At 45.2% G+C, this 12,684-nt stretch overlaps 1 long non-coding RNA gene across 1 annotated transcript; it reads right to left on the reverse strand.

Moving 5' to 3' along the window:
* Positions 1 to 1,781: 1,781 nt before the first annotated feature.
* Positions 1,782 to 12,680, reverse strand: LOC125466467 (uncharacterized). Its single transcript, XR_007250461.2, has 3 exons — positions 12,611 to 12,680; positions 11,899 to 11,992; positions 1,782 to 1,992 (listed from the first exon to the last, which is right to left on the reverse strand). It is a non-coding gene; the product is annotated as an uncharacterized LOC125466467 (long non-coding RNA).
* Positions 12,681 to 12,684: the final 4 nt, after the last annotated feature.

Below are 12,684 nucleotides of genomic sequence, written 5' to 3' on the forward strand. Positions count from 1 at the left end.
AGCAGTGGTTCTGCCCATCATTTTCCAAATCTGCCTTGAGTTCAGAATCGAGTTATAGAGTGGGAAGGTTCTGAACATTGCATCACTGATGAAACAAAAATGAAAGGATGGAAGAGTAATTCCAGGCCAAACAGCCTATCCTCAATGTTGGGCAATTTTTTGAAAACAAAAATTCTGATCAATTATCAGTTAGAAAGCCAAGATTAATCAAGGAGTACCGGAATGGATTTGTAAAAAGGTCAAGTCTGACTAATGATTGAATTTCTAGAATAGAGTTGATGAGTGGAATGTATCTAATGCAGTGTCTGTGAATTTTAACTTTAACAACCAAAGTTTGTTTTGTTCAAACTAACTGACAAACATTAATTTGTAAGGAATTCATTACCTAAGACATTACAAACTTTTCAAGTTTCTTTCCTAAGGTTGTTTAAAACTGTTTGCTCCAATCAGCAGCCTCCTTCTCCATTTGCAGATACTTCTCTTTCCCCACTCAGTTGCCCACAGTGTTCAGGAGTGAGTGGGTTATGGGGGATGGGTCTGGGTGGGATGCTTCAAGGGGCGGTGTGGACTTGTTGGGCCGAAGGGCCTGTTTCCACACTGCAGGAAATCTAATCTAATCTAATCTAATCAACTTCTTCCTGCCTCCAATGTCACTCTCACAACGCCCCTCACCCAGCTGATTGCTAGACCCCTCCCACACCAGAGAATGCAATGAAAAAGTTGCCTGTGATTGGAGGAGTAGCTGCTTTTAAATGCTCACAGTTCCATGAGTGACATTTTATCCAATTAGTTGCCTGCGAGATTAATTTTTCCTGGTCGATTTGTGGGCTTTTAGGGGGCATGGAGTGAAATTCACTGTCCGTAAGGAAGTTTGAGCACTGTGTGACAAGCCATGAAAAGGGTTTGTCAAAGCTTGTAATGCTGTAGTAATTCATGTGGAATTAGTTGATTTTCCTGTGTATAATTGGTCCATCCACTTGGTTTCCTTGATCTTTGAATTCAGGTAATTATCAAAATTTGTGGGTTCTCATTATATTGTAACTGGGATGTAAAAATAGCCTTCACCATTATGTTATACTGTTCAGCTTTAGGAATTATTCTATTTTGCAGCAACAATGTAAACTAATTTCCCTAAATCTGATCTGAATTCAAAATTCAAAGTAACAGAGTGTTGTATGTGAAAATAGTTGCATTATTTACTTATATACAAGTCAGATATGCAAAATTTCTAACAGTAGGCAATCCTGTAAGCACAAGAAAATGTTTTCTCATAAAACATCTACTAAAGGTCTGTCTGTTTAAGCTGCTTTTTTGCCTCTGAGAATAATTCTCTGAATCTCCTGAAGTGAACCATCAATTAAGGGTGGTGCCACTTTTTGAGAACATATATGGAGCATAACCTTTGTTAAACAGTCAATACTTCTGAATGAGTTGAACGAATGAGCTTTTGAATGTGGAAATACCTTTCTAGGTCCCATTATTTTGAATGGAAAATGAAGAAATGGCTGTTTTGCAGAACAAAACATCCCTCAGGGTTCATCAGGGAAGCAAAGACTGATAATGATTTCCCTTTACTTTAATATTTCTTGCAGATTGTTCTGATGAGGGCAAAGCTAAAATGTTCCATGAAATACATCTTTTTAAAAACATGAAGAGGCCTGTTTTGCACTTTGAAAACAATGCAGGCATATGTAATGAAGTTTAGACATAAGGATCAATTCCTTTGGCTGCTTACAGAGAAAACAGTAGACAAGGTCAAATAAGTTTTCATTTGTGTGATTTCCATTTTATTCAGGGTGTTTGTACGATGCCAGCTTTCATAATTTGAGATCCTGAGCCTGATTTGAAATTCAAGTGCAATTGATAGAAGCAAGTGACGCAATCCATTCTTCAGTCTCTTTACTGGTGCTTGGCAGGAAAAGGAATCGTCCTCAAAGCAGCCATTCAAGACCCATCATCCAGAAGGTGGTCTCAGGTGTTTTTTCAACCTGTCTGAATGTGGAGCCAAGGGATACAGGACTGTCACACAATGTAGACTACTGTCCGGTCTGTATTCCCACCAACCTTAGGATTGTTACTCGTGGAATCAATTAAGGATTCAAACAGACAATTGCCATCACGGGGAGATGGTGGCACAGTAAATGTATCACTGGAACAGACCCATGGGAACATCTCCACTTCCAAGTTCCTCTTTGAGTTACTCACTATCCTCCGCTGTCACTGGGTCAAACTTCTATAACTCATTCCCACCAGCCCTGTGAGCGTCGTTACACCTAAAGGACATCAGGAGCATAGCTAACAATCAGTTTCTCAGGGGTGGTTAGTGACAAGTAATAAATGATGGCCCCAGCAGAAATGTCCATATTCCATCAACGAACAAAGGAGTTTAATTTAGATAAATGTGATGTGTTGCAATTTGGTAAGACAAACCGGAGCAAGACGAATACAATTAACCATAGAGTCCTGGGGACTATTGTGAAACAAAGAGACCTTGGAGTGTAGGTTCACAGTCCCTTGAAAGAGGAGTCACAGGTAGACAGGGCAGTGAAGAAAGTGAAAATTACTTGAAATTAAACAGCAGAGGCAGTCAGCTGTGAAAGTTTACTGCTCCTTCTTTTTCACCTCCCACCTGGTACTCCTCTCCCACTTTGGTTTAAAGTACCTTGTTTTGATCATCTTTTCCCCATCTTCCACACCTACACAGGCCCCAAACCCAACCTCTTCCTCCGGTACATTGATGACTGTATCGGCGCCGCCTCTTGCTCCCCAGAGGAGCTCGAACAGTTCAACCACTTCACCAACACCTTCCACCCCAACCTTCAGTTCACCTGGGCCATCTCCAGCACATCCCTCACCTTCCTGGACCTCTCAGTCTCCATCTCAGGCAACCAGATTGTTACTGATGTCCATTTCAAGCCCACCGACACCCACAGCTACCTAGAATACACCTCCTCCCACCCACCCTCCTGCAAAAATTCCATCCCCTACTCCCAATTCCTCCGCCTCCGCCGCATCTGCTCCCAGGATGAGGCATTCCACTCCCGCACATCCCAGATGTCCAAGTTCTTCAAGGACCGCAACATTCCCCCCACAGTGGTCGAGAACGCCCTTGACCGCATCTCCCGCATTTCCCACAACTCATCCCTCACACCCGACGCCCACCACAACCTCCCAAAGAGGATCCCCCTCGTTCTCACACACCACCCCACCAACCTCCAGATACAACGCATCATCCTCCGACACTTCCGCCATCTACAATCCGACCCCACCACCCAAGACATTTTCCCATCCCCACCCCTGTCTGCTTTCCGGAGAGACCACTCTCTCTGTGACTCCCTTGTTCACTCCACACTGCCCTCCAACCCCACCACACCCGGCAACTTCCCCTGCAACCACAGGAAATGCTACACTTGCCCCCACACCTCCTCCCTCACCCCTATCCCAGGCCCCAAGATGGCTTTCCATATTAAGCAGAGGTTCACCCGCACATCTGCCAATGAGGTATACTGCATCCATTGTACCCGGTGTGGCTTCCTCTACATTGGGGAAACTAAGCGGAGGCTTGGGAACCGCTTTGCAAAACACCTCTGCTCCGTTCGCAATAAACAACTGCACCTCCCAGTCACAAACTATTTCCACTCCCCCTCCCATTGTTTAGATGACATGTCCATCATGGGCCTCCTGCAGTGCCACAATGATGCCACCCGAAGGTTGCAGGAACAGCAACTCATATTCAGCTTGGGAACCCCGCAGCCCAATGGTATCAATGTGGACTTCACCAGCTTCAAAATCTCCCCTTCCCCCACTGCATCCCAAAACCAGCCCAGTTCATCCCCTCCCCCCACTGCATCTCAAAACCAGTCCAACCTGTCTCTGCCTCCCTAACCTGTTCTTCCTCTCACCCATCCCTTCTTCCCACCTCAAGCCGCACCTCCATCTCCTACCTACTAACCTCATCCCACCTCCTTGACCTGTCCGTCTTCCCTGCTCTGACCTATCCCCTCCCTACCTCCCCACCTATACTCTCCTCTCGACCTATCTTCTTTTCTCTCCATCTTTGGTCTGCCTCCCCCTCTCTCCCTATTTATTCCAGAACGCTCACCCCACCCCCCTCTCTGATGAAGGGTCTAGGCCCGAAACGTCAGCTTTTGTGCTCCTGAGATGCTGCTGGGCCTGCTGTTTTCATCCAGCCTCACATTTTATTATCTTCCAAAATAATGCACCGGCTTGTGAAACATTAATTACCATTTTAAGCAATGGAGGAAATCGTCTCCAACACTGAAAAAAATCTCAAAGAAAGGAGAAGCTCTTACAGTTACAATTTTCTCAGATCACTGAGAATCCCTCGACAAGATAGTGAAAAAGACATTTGGTATACTTGCCTTTATTGGTCAGTGCATTGAGTACAGGAGTTGGGAATGTCATGTTGCAGCTGTACAGGACATTGGTTAGGGCCACTTTGGAATACTGCATTCAGTTCTGGTCTCCCTGCTACTGGAAGATGTTGTTAAACTTGAAAGGATTCAGAAAAGATTTACGAGGATGTTGCCAGGGTTGGGCTGATTTGAGCTACAGGGAGAGGCTGAACAGGCTGCAGCGTTTTCCCCTGAAACGTTGAAGGCTGAGGAGTGACCTTACAGAAGTTTATTAAATCATGACCGGCACGGACAGTCAAGGTCTTTTCACCAGGGTAGCAGAATTCAACACTAGTTTAAGGTGAGAGGGAAAGGTTTAAAAGGAACCTAAGGGGCAACTTTTTCACACAGACGGTGGTGCATTTATGAATAATCTGCCAGAGGAACAGGTGGAGGCCGGTACAACTGCGATATTTTAAAGATATTTGAATGAGGATATGAATAGGAATGTTTAGAGGGAATTGGGCCAAATTCTGGAAAATGGGACTGGGTCAGTTTAGAATATCTGGTCGGCATGGATGATTTAGACAAAAGGGTCTGTTTCTGTGCTGTAACTATGACTCTAAATCAAAAAACAAAGAGGCCGTGGGATCCAAGACATAGTGGTAACTTGAATCTAAAACTGGCGCAAAGTTTTGTGATTGTAAAACAGTTTCCAGTGGAGCTCTGGGTCTCTTGCGGTGATGTGGCAGTATGAGCCAGGTGGCATGGATTCAAGTCCCACCTGCTGCAGAGGTGTGTAATAACATGTCTGAACAGGTTGATAGGAAAATATCTCTACTGGAGTTCTGCAGGCTCAGTACTGAGTCACAAACAGAAATTGTTGGAAAATCTCAGCAGATCTGGATGAGTCACTGGTCCCGAAATGCTAACTCTGATTTCTCTCCACAGATGTTGCCAGAGTTGCTGAGATCACTGCAACAACCTCCACACTCAATACCACCAGCTGCCAATTTCCAGACGCCATCCTACAGCTCATCTACTTCATTCTTGTTCACAACATCTTCACCTTCGACAACCAGTTCTTCATCCAGACACAAGGAACTGCCATGGGGACCAGATTTGCTCCTGAATATGCCAACATTTCCATGCACAAGTTTGAACAAGCCTTCTTTGCTGCTCAGGATCTCTGGCCAATATACACCAGAGACATCAATGACATTTTCTTCCTTTGGACTCATGGCAAAGAAACACTGGAACAACTACACAGCGATATCAACAAGCTTCATCCACCATCAGACTTACCATGGACTACTCTATAGAATCAGTCTCATTCTTGGACACACACATCTCCATTACGGATGGACACCTCCGTACCTCACAAGCCCATTGGTTAACCTCATAATGTTGCACTTCTCTAGCATCCACCCTAAACATGTAAAAGAATCCATTCCCTACGAACAAGCCCTATGCATACACAGTATCTGCTCAGACGAGGAGGAACACAATAGACACCTAAAGATGCTGAAAGATGCCCTCATAAGAATAGGATATGGTGCTCAACTCATCGATCACCAGTTCCAATGTGCCACCACAAAAAACTGCAATGATCTCCTCAGAAGGCAGACACAGGACATTGCCGATAGATTAAACATCATTGTCTAGTACTTCCCTGGAGCAGAGAAACTATGTCATGTTCTTTGCATTGATGATGATGAATATTTCGCCAAGATCATCCCTATGCCTTCACTTCTCACCTTCAAACAACTACCACACCTTAAACAGACCATTGCTCACAACTAACTACCCAGCCTTCAGGATAATAGCGACCACAACACTGTACAACCCTGTCATGGCAACTTCTGCAAGACATACCAGATCATCGACATGGACACTACCATCACACGTGGGAACACCACAGCAGAAACTCATGTGACTCGGTCAATGTCATCTACCTCAGATGCTGCAGGCAAGGATGCCCTGAGGTATGGTACATTAGCGAGACCATGCAGATGCTAAGACAATGGATGAATGGATACTGCACAACAATTGCCAGACAGGAATGTTCCCTCTCAGTCAGGGAACACTTCAGTGGTCAAGGACATTCAGCCTCCAATCTTCGGGTAAGCGTTCTCTAAGGTGGCTTTTGGAATGCACAACAGCACAGAATCGACAAGCAGAAACTAATAGCCAAGTTTCATATTGGTGAAGACAGCCTCATGTCACACTATATGTGACCCCAGCACACTATTCTGTAGCTGTAAAATCTTCCTTACTATGCTGTTTGAATTGTTATATCCCTCTACTTTAAGTAGTTACGCACAGTTTTGGTTTACTTGTTACTTTGGTTATTAACTTGGTATGCAACTCTTATACCTGCCATGCTATTCCAGCCATTTTGTTTGTCTCCAGCACCTTCTTTTTCTTTATAATTATTTCTGTGCCTCAATTAATCAGATTATAAATCATCCCCTCACTTGCTATTCATCTGTTGATACTTTATTCAGAGGAAGGGTCACTGGACCTGAAATACTAACTCTGATTTCTCTTCACAGGTGCTGCCAGACCTGCTGAGCTTTTCCAGTAATTTCTATTTTTCTTTCTTTACTCAGACCGTCTGACCCTTTTGATCACCTGCAGAGACGTGTTATTCAGACTGTGGACACTACTTGTACAATCTTTTGATCTCTCTGCCTATAAATTCTGTGCCTGTGTGCTTCCCTTCACTTTACCTGATGAAGAAACAATGCTTTGAAAGCTGGTGTTTTTCAAATAAACCTGTTGGACTACAACCCGGTGTCATATGATTTCTGACCTTGTCCACCCAAGTCCAACACAGGCACCTCCACATCATCTCACACTGATTGGCTTTCAGGAGTCAATGACCCAGCCTCACTCCTCTCCTACTGGCCACCCAAAATGTCGATCCTCATCCAAAATGAACACACTTCACCTGACTGAACAAAGAACAAAGAAAATTACAGCACAGGAACAGGGCGTTTGGCCCTCCAAGCCTGCGCCGATCCAGATCCTCTCTCTAAACCTGTTGCCTATTTTCTAAGGATCTGTATCCCTCTGCTCCCTGCCCATTCATGTATCTGTCAAGATATATCTTAAATGATGCTATCGTGCCCGCCTCTACCACCTCCGCTGGCAACGTGTTCCAGGCACCCACCACACTCTGCATAAAGAACTTTCCACGCTTATCTCCCTTAAACTTTTCCCCTCTCACTTTGAAATCGTGAACCCCTAGTAAATGAGTCCCCCACTCTCAGTAAAAGATTCTTGCTAACCACTCTGTCTATACCCCTCATGACTTTGTAGACCTCAATCAGGTCCCCCCTCAATCTCTGTCTTTTTAATGTAAATAATCCTAATCTACTCAACCTCTCTTCATAGTCAGCACCCTTCATACCAGGCAATATCCTGGTGAACCTCCTCTGCACCCTCTTCAAAGCATCCACATCCTTTTGGTAATGTGGCAACCAGAACTGTACGCAGTACTCTAAATGTGGCTGAACCAAAGTCTTATACCACTGTAACATGACCTGCCAACTCTTGTAGTCAATACCCCGCCCAATGAAGGAAAGCATGCCATATGCCTTCTTGACCACTCTATTGACCTGTGTTGCCACCTTCAGGGAACAATGGACCTGAACACCCAGATCTCTCTGTGCATCAATTTTCCCCAGGACTTTTCCATTTACCATATAGTTCGCTCATGAATCAAATCTTCCAAAACGCATCACCTCACATTTGCCCGGATTGAACTCCATCTGCCATTTGTCTGCCCAACTCTCCAGTCTATCTATATTCTACCGTAATCTCTGACAGTCCCCTTCACTATCAGCTACTCCACCAATCTTAGTGTCATCAGCAAACTTGCTAATCAGACCATCTATACCTTCTTCCAGAAATAATGGGAAGTGCAGATGCTGGAGAATCCGAGATAACAAAGTGTGTAGCTGGATGAACACAGCAGGTCAAGCAGCATCTCAGGAGCACAAAAGCTGATGTTTCGGGCCTAGACCATTCATCAAGGGTGTAGGCCCGAAACGTCAGCTTTTGTGCTCCTGAGATGCTGCTTGGCCTGCTGTGTTCATCCAGCTACACACTTTGTTATCTATACCTTCCTCCAGATCATTTATGTATATCACAAACAACAGTGGTCCCAACACAGATCCCTGTGGAAAACCACTGGTCACAGTTCTCCATTTTGAGAAACTCACTTTCACTACAACTCTCTGTCTCCTGTTGCCCAGCCAGTTCTCTATCCATCTAGTTCGTACACCCTGGACCCCATGCGACTTCACTTTCTCCATCAGCCTACCATGGGTAACCTTATCAAACGCCTTACTGAAGTCCATGTATATGACATCTACAGCACTTCCCTCATGTATCAACTTTGTCACTTCCGCAAGGAATTTGATCAAGTTGGTAAGACATGACCTTCCCTGCACAAAACCATGCTGCCTATCACTAATAAGCCCATTTTCTTCCAAATGTAAACAGATCCTATCCCTCAAAATCTTCTCCAGCAGCTTCCCCACCACTGACGTCAGGCTCACCAGTGGATAATTACCTGGATTATCCTTGCTGCCCTTCTTAAACAAGGGGACAACATCAGCAATTCTCCAGTTCTCCGGGGCCTCACCCGTGTTTAAGGATGCTGCAAAGATATCTGTTAAGGCCACGGCTATTTCCTCTCTCGCTTCCCTCAATAACCTGGGATAGATCCCATCCAGACCTGGGAACTTGTCCACCGTAATGCCTTTTAGAATATCCAACACATACCCCCTCCTTATGCTGACTTTACCTAGCGTAATCAAACATCTATTCCTAACCTCAACATCCGCCTCTACTCAGTGAATACCGACGCAAAGTATTCATTAAGAATCTCACTCATTTTATCTGACTTCTCACATAACTTCCCTCCTTTGTCCTTGAGTGGGCCAACCCTTTCTCTAGTTATCCTCTTGCTCCTTATGTATGAATAAAGGGCTTTGGGATTTTCCTTAACCCTGTTTGATAAAGATATTTCATGACCCCTTTTAACAGTCTTAATTCTTCGTTTCAGACTGGTTCTACTTTCCTGATATTCTTCCAAAGCTTCATCTGTTTTCAGTCACCTTGAACTTATGTATGCTTCCGTTTTCCTCTTTGCTAGTCTCACAATTTCATTTTGAACCATGTCATCCATGGTTCCCTAATCCTGCCCTTTCTATCTCTCATTTTCACAGGGACATGTCTGTCCTGCTCTCGAATCAACCTCTCTTTAAAAGCCTCTCACACAGCACGTGTGGATTTACCCTCAAACAACTGGTCCCAACCCTCATTCCCCAGCTCCTGTCAAATCTTGCTATAGTTGGCCTTCCTCCAATTTAGCACTCTTCCTTGAGGACCATTCTCGTCTTTGTCCATGAGTATTCTAAAACTTACGGAATTGTGATCACTATTCCCAAATTAATGCCGAACTGAAACTTCAACCACCTGGCCGGACTCATTCCCCAACCCCAGGTCCAGTATGGCCCCTTCCCATACTGTTCCATAAAACCCTCCTGGATGTTCCTTACAAATTCTGCTCCATCTAAACCCCAAACATTAAATGAATCCCAGTCAATGTTGGGAAAATTAAAATCTCTCATCACCACTACCCTGTTGGTCCTACATCTTTCCATAATTTGTCTACATATTTGTACCTCTATCTCACGCTCGTTGTTGGGAAGCATGTAGGACAGCCCCAACATTGTTACCCCTCCCTTTCTATTTCTGAGCTCTGCCCATATTGCCTCACTGCTTAAGTCCTCCATAGTGCCCTCCTTCAGTACAGATGTGATATTCTCTTTAACCTCCCTATCTATCATGCCTGAAGCATCTATATCCTGGGCTATTTAGTTGCCGATCTTGCCCTTCCCTCAACCAAATCTCAGTAGTAGCAATAACATCATACTCTCAGGTACTAATCCAAGCCCTAAGTTCATCTGCCTTACCTACTACACTTGTTACATTAAAACAAATGCACCTCAGACCATCTGTCCCTTTGTGTTCATCATCTGCTCTCTGCCTACTCTTCCCCTTAGTCACACTGACTTCATCATCTACTTCCTTACAGGCTTTAGTTACTACCTCCTTACTGTCCATTAACCTCCCCATTTGGTTCCCATCCTCCTGCCACATTAGTTTAAACTCTCCCCAATGGCATTAGCAAAAGCACCCGCTAGCACATTGGTTCCAGTCCGGCCCAGGTGGAGACTGTGTGATTTGTAATAGTCCCACCTCCTCAAGAGCCTGTCTCAATGTCCCAAAAATCTGAACCCCTCCCTCCTACACCATCTCTCAAGCCACGCACTCATCCTGGCTATTCTTTCATTTCTGCACTGACTAGCACGTGGCACTGGTAGCAATCCTGAGATTACTATCTCTGAGGTCCTACTTTTTAACTTGGCTCCTAACTCACTTACGGGACCTCATCCTGTTTATTACCTACATTATTGGTGCCTATATGCACCACGATAACTGGCTGTTCACCCTCCCCGTTCAGAATGTCCTGCAGCTGATCGGAGACATCCCTGACCCGTGCACCTGGGAGGCAACATACCAGTCAGGAGTCTCAATTTCGACTGCAGAACCGCCTGTCTACTCCCCTTACAATTGAATCCCCAATGACTATCGCCCTTCCAATCTTTTTCCCACCATTCTGTACAGCAGAGCCAGCCACAGTGCCAGGAGCCTGGCTACTGCTGCCTTCCCCTGGTGAGCCATCTCCCCCAACACTATCCAAAACGGAATAATGAAATGTGAGGCTGGATGAACACAGCAGGCCAAGCAGCATCTCAGGAGCACAAAAGCTGACGTTTCGGGCCTAGACCCTTCATCAGAGAGGGGGATGGGGTGAGGGTTCTGGAATAAATAGGGTCCCCCTCTCTCCCTATTTATTCCAGAACCCTCACCCCTCTCTGATGAAGGGTCTAGGCCCGAAACGTCAGCTTTTGTGCTCCTGAGATGCTGCTGGGCCTGCTGTGTTCATCCAGCCTCACGTTTCATTATCTTGGATTCTCCAGCATCTGCAGTTCCCATTATCACTCCAAAACGGAATACCTGTTTTGGAGGGACATGACCGCAGGCGACTCCTGCACTGCCTTCCTGGTCTTCCTCTGCCTTTTGGTCACCCATTCCCTTTCTCCTTCAGCAATCCTAATCTGTGGTGTGACCAATTTGCTAAACGTGCTATCCATGACCCCCTCAGCATCGCGTATGCTCCAAAGTGAGTCCATCCACAGCTCCAGAGCCGTCATGCGGTCGAACAAGAGCTGCAGCTGGACACACTTCCTGCATGTGAAGGAGTCGGGGACATCAGCCCTGTGTCTGAGCTCCCACGTTGAGCAAGGGGAGCACAACACGGGTCTGGGATCTCCTGCCATTTTTACTCTTAAGCTTAGCTTAGATCTACTATAATATCAAATAATAGATAAATGAAATAAAACTTTTTACCAATCACTCTACTTACCAGCACACGATAAAAAATGAAATAGTAAAGCCTTACCTTATCAACACAAGCACAGTTTTTTTGGTTAGAGGAGGAGGACGGGCGGGGGACCCTACTCGGGTGGATGTTTTCTTAATCCAACAAAACTTTTCTAAACAAAAACAGAAACAGAAAACCTGAGCAAGCCTGGCAGCATCTGTGGAGAGAAATCAGAGTTAACGTTTCGGGTCAAGTGACCCTTCCTGAAAACTCAAAACATTTTTATATTCAAGATTAAATAATCCTCAAGTGGGATCATCACATTCAAGGTAGACTTCAGACGGCTCAAAACATTCAGCAAAACCTAAAGAACATTCACCAACATTTAAAACATTATCGTTTCGTTCAGCTCTTTGATTGCTGTGCTCCCAGCGTTGTCCTAAAATGAAATTCTCAATTTCTCCGGAACAGACCAGAGAGTCGGGAACTTTAATACCCTGTGCAGTCACATTGAGAGTGCCGGCCAGGGGTATGAACGGGAGATTTATAAAAACCCCTTGTTCAGCAGAGGCTGTCAAACCTGCACCGGGACCTTGAGAAAGAACGCGGGCAGCCTGCTACTGAGATAACAAAGTGTGGGGCTGGATGAACACTGCAGACCAAGCAGCATCTCAGCCTAGACTCTTCGGCCCGAAACGTCAGCTTTTGTGCTCCTGAGATGCTGCTGGGCCTGCTGTGTTCATCCAGCCTCACATTTTATTATCTTGGATTATCCAGCATCTGCAGTTACCATTATCTCTGCTACTGAGATCTGACCGTGTTTCTGCTCCGGTGGCTGAAAGCTGCGAACTATGGTGGAGGCTG

The sequence above is a fragment of the Stegostoma tigrinum genome, chromosome 31, assembly GCF_030684315.1.
Source record: "Stegostoma tigrinum isolate sSteTig4 chromosome 31, sSteTig4.hap1, whole genome shotgun sequence".
Lineage (NCBI taxonomy): Eukaryota > Metazoa > Chordata > Chondrichthyes > Orectolobiformes > Stegostomatidae > Stegostoma > Stegostoma tigrinum.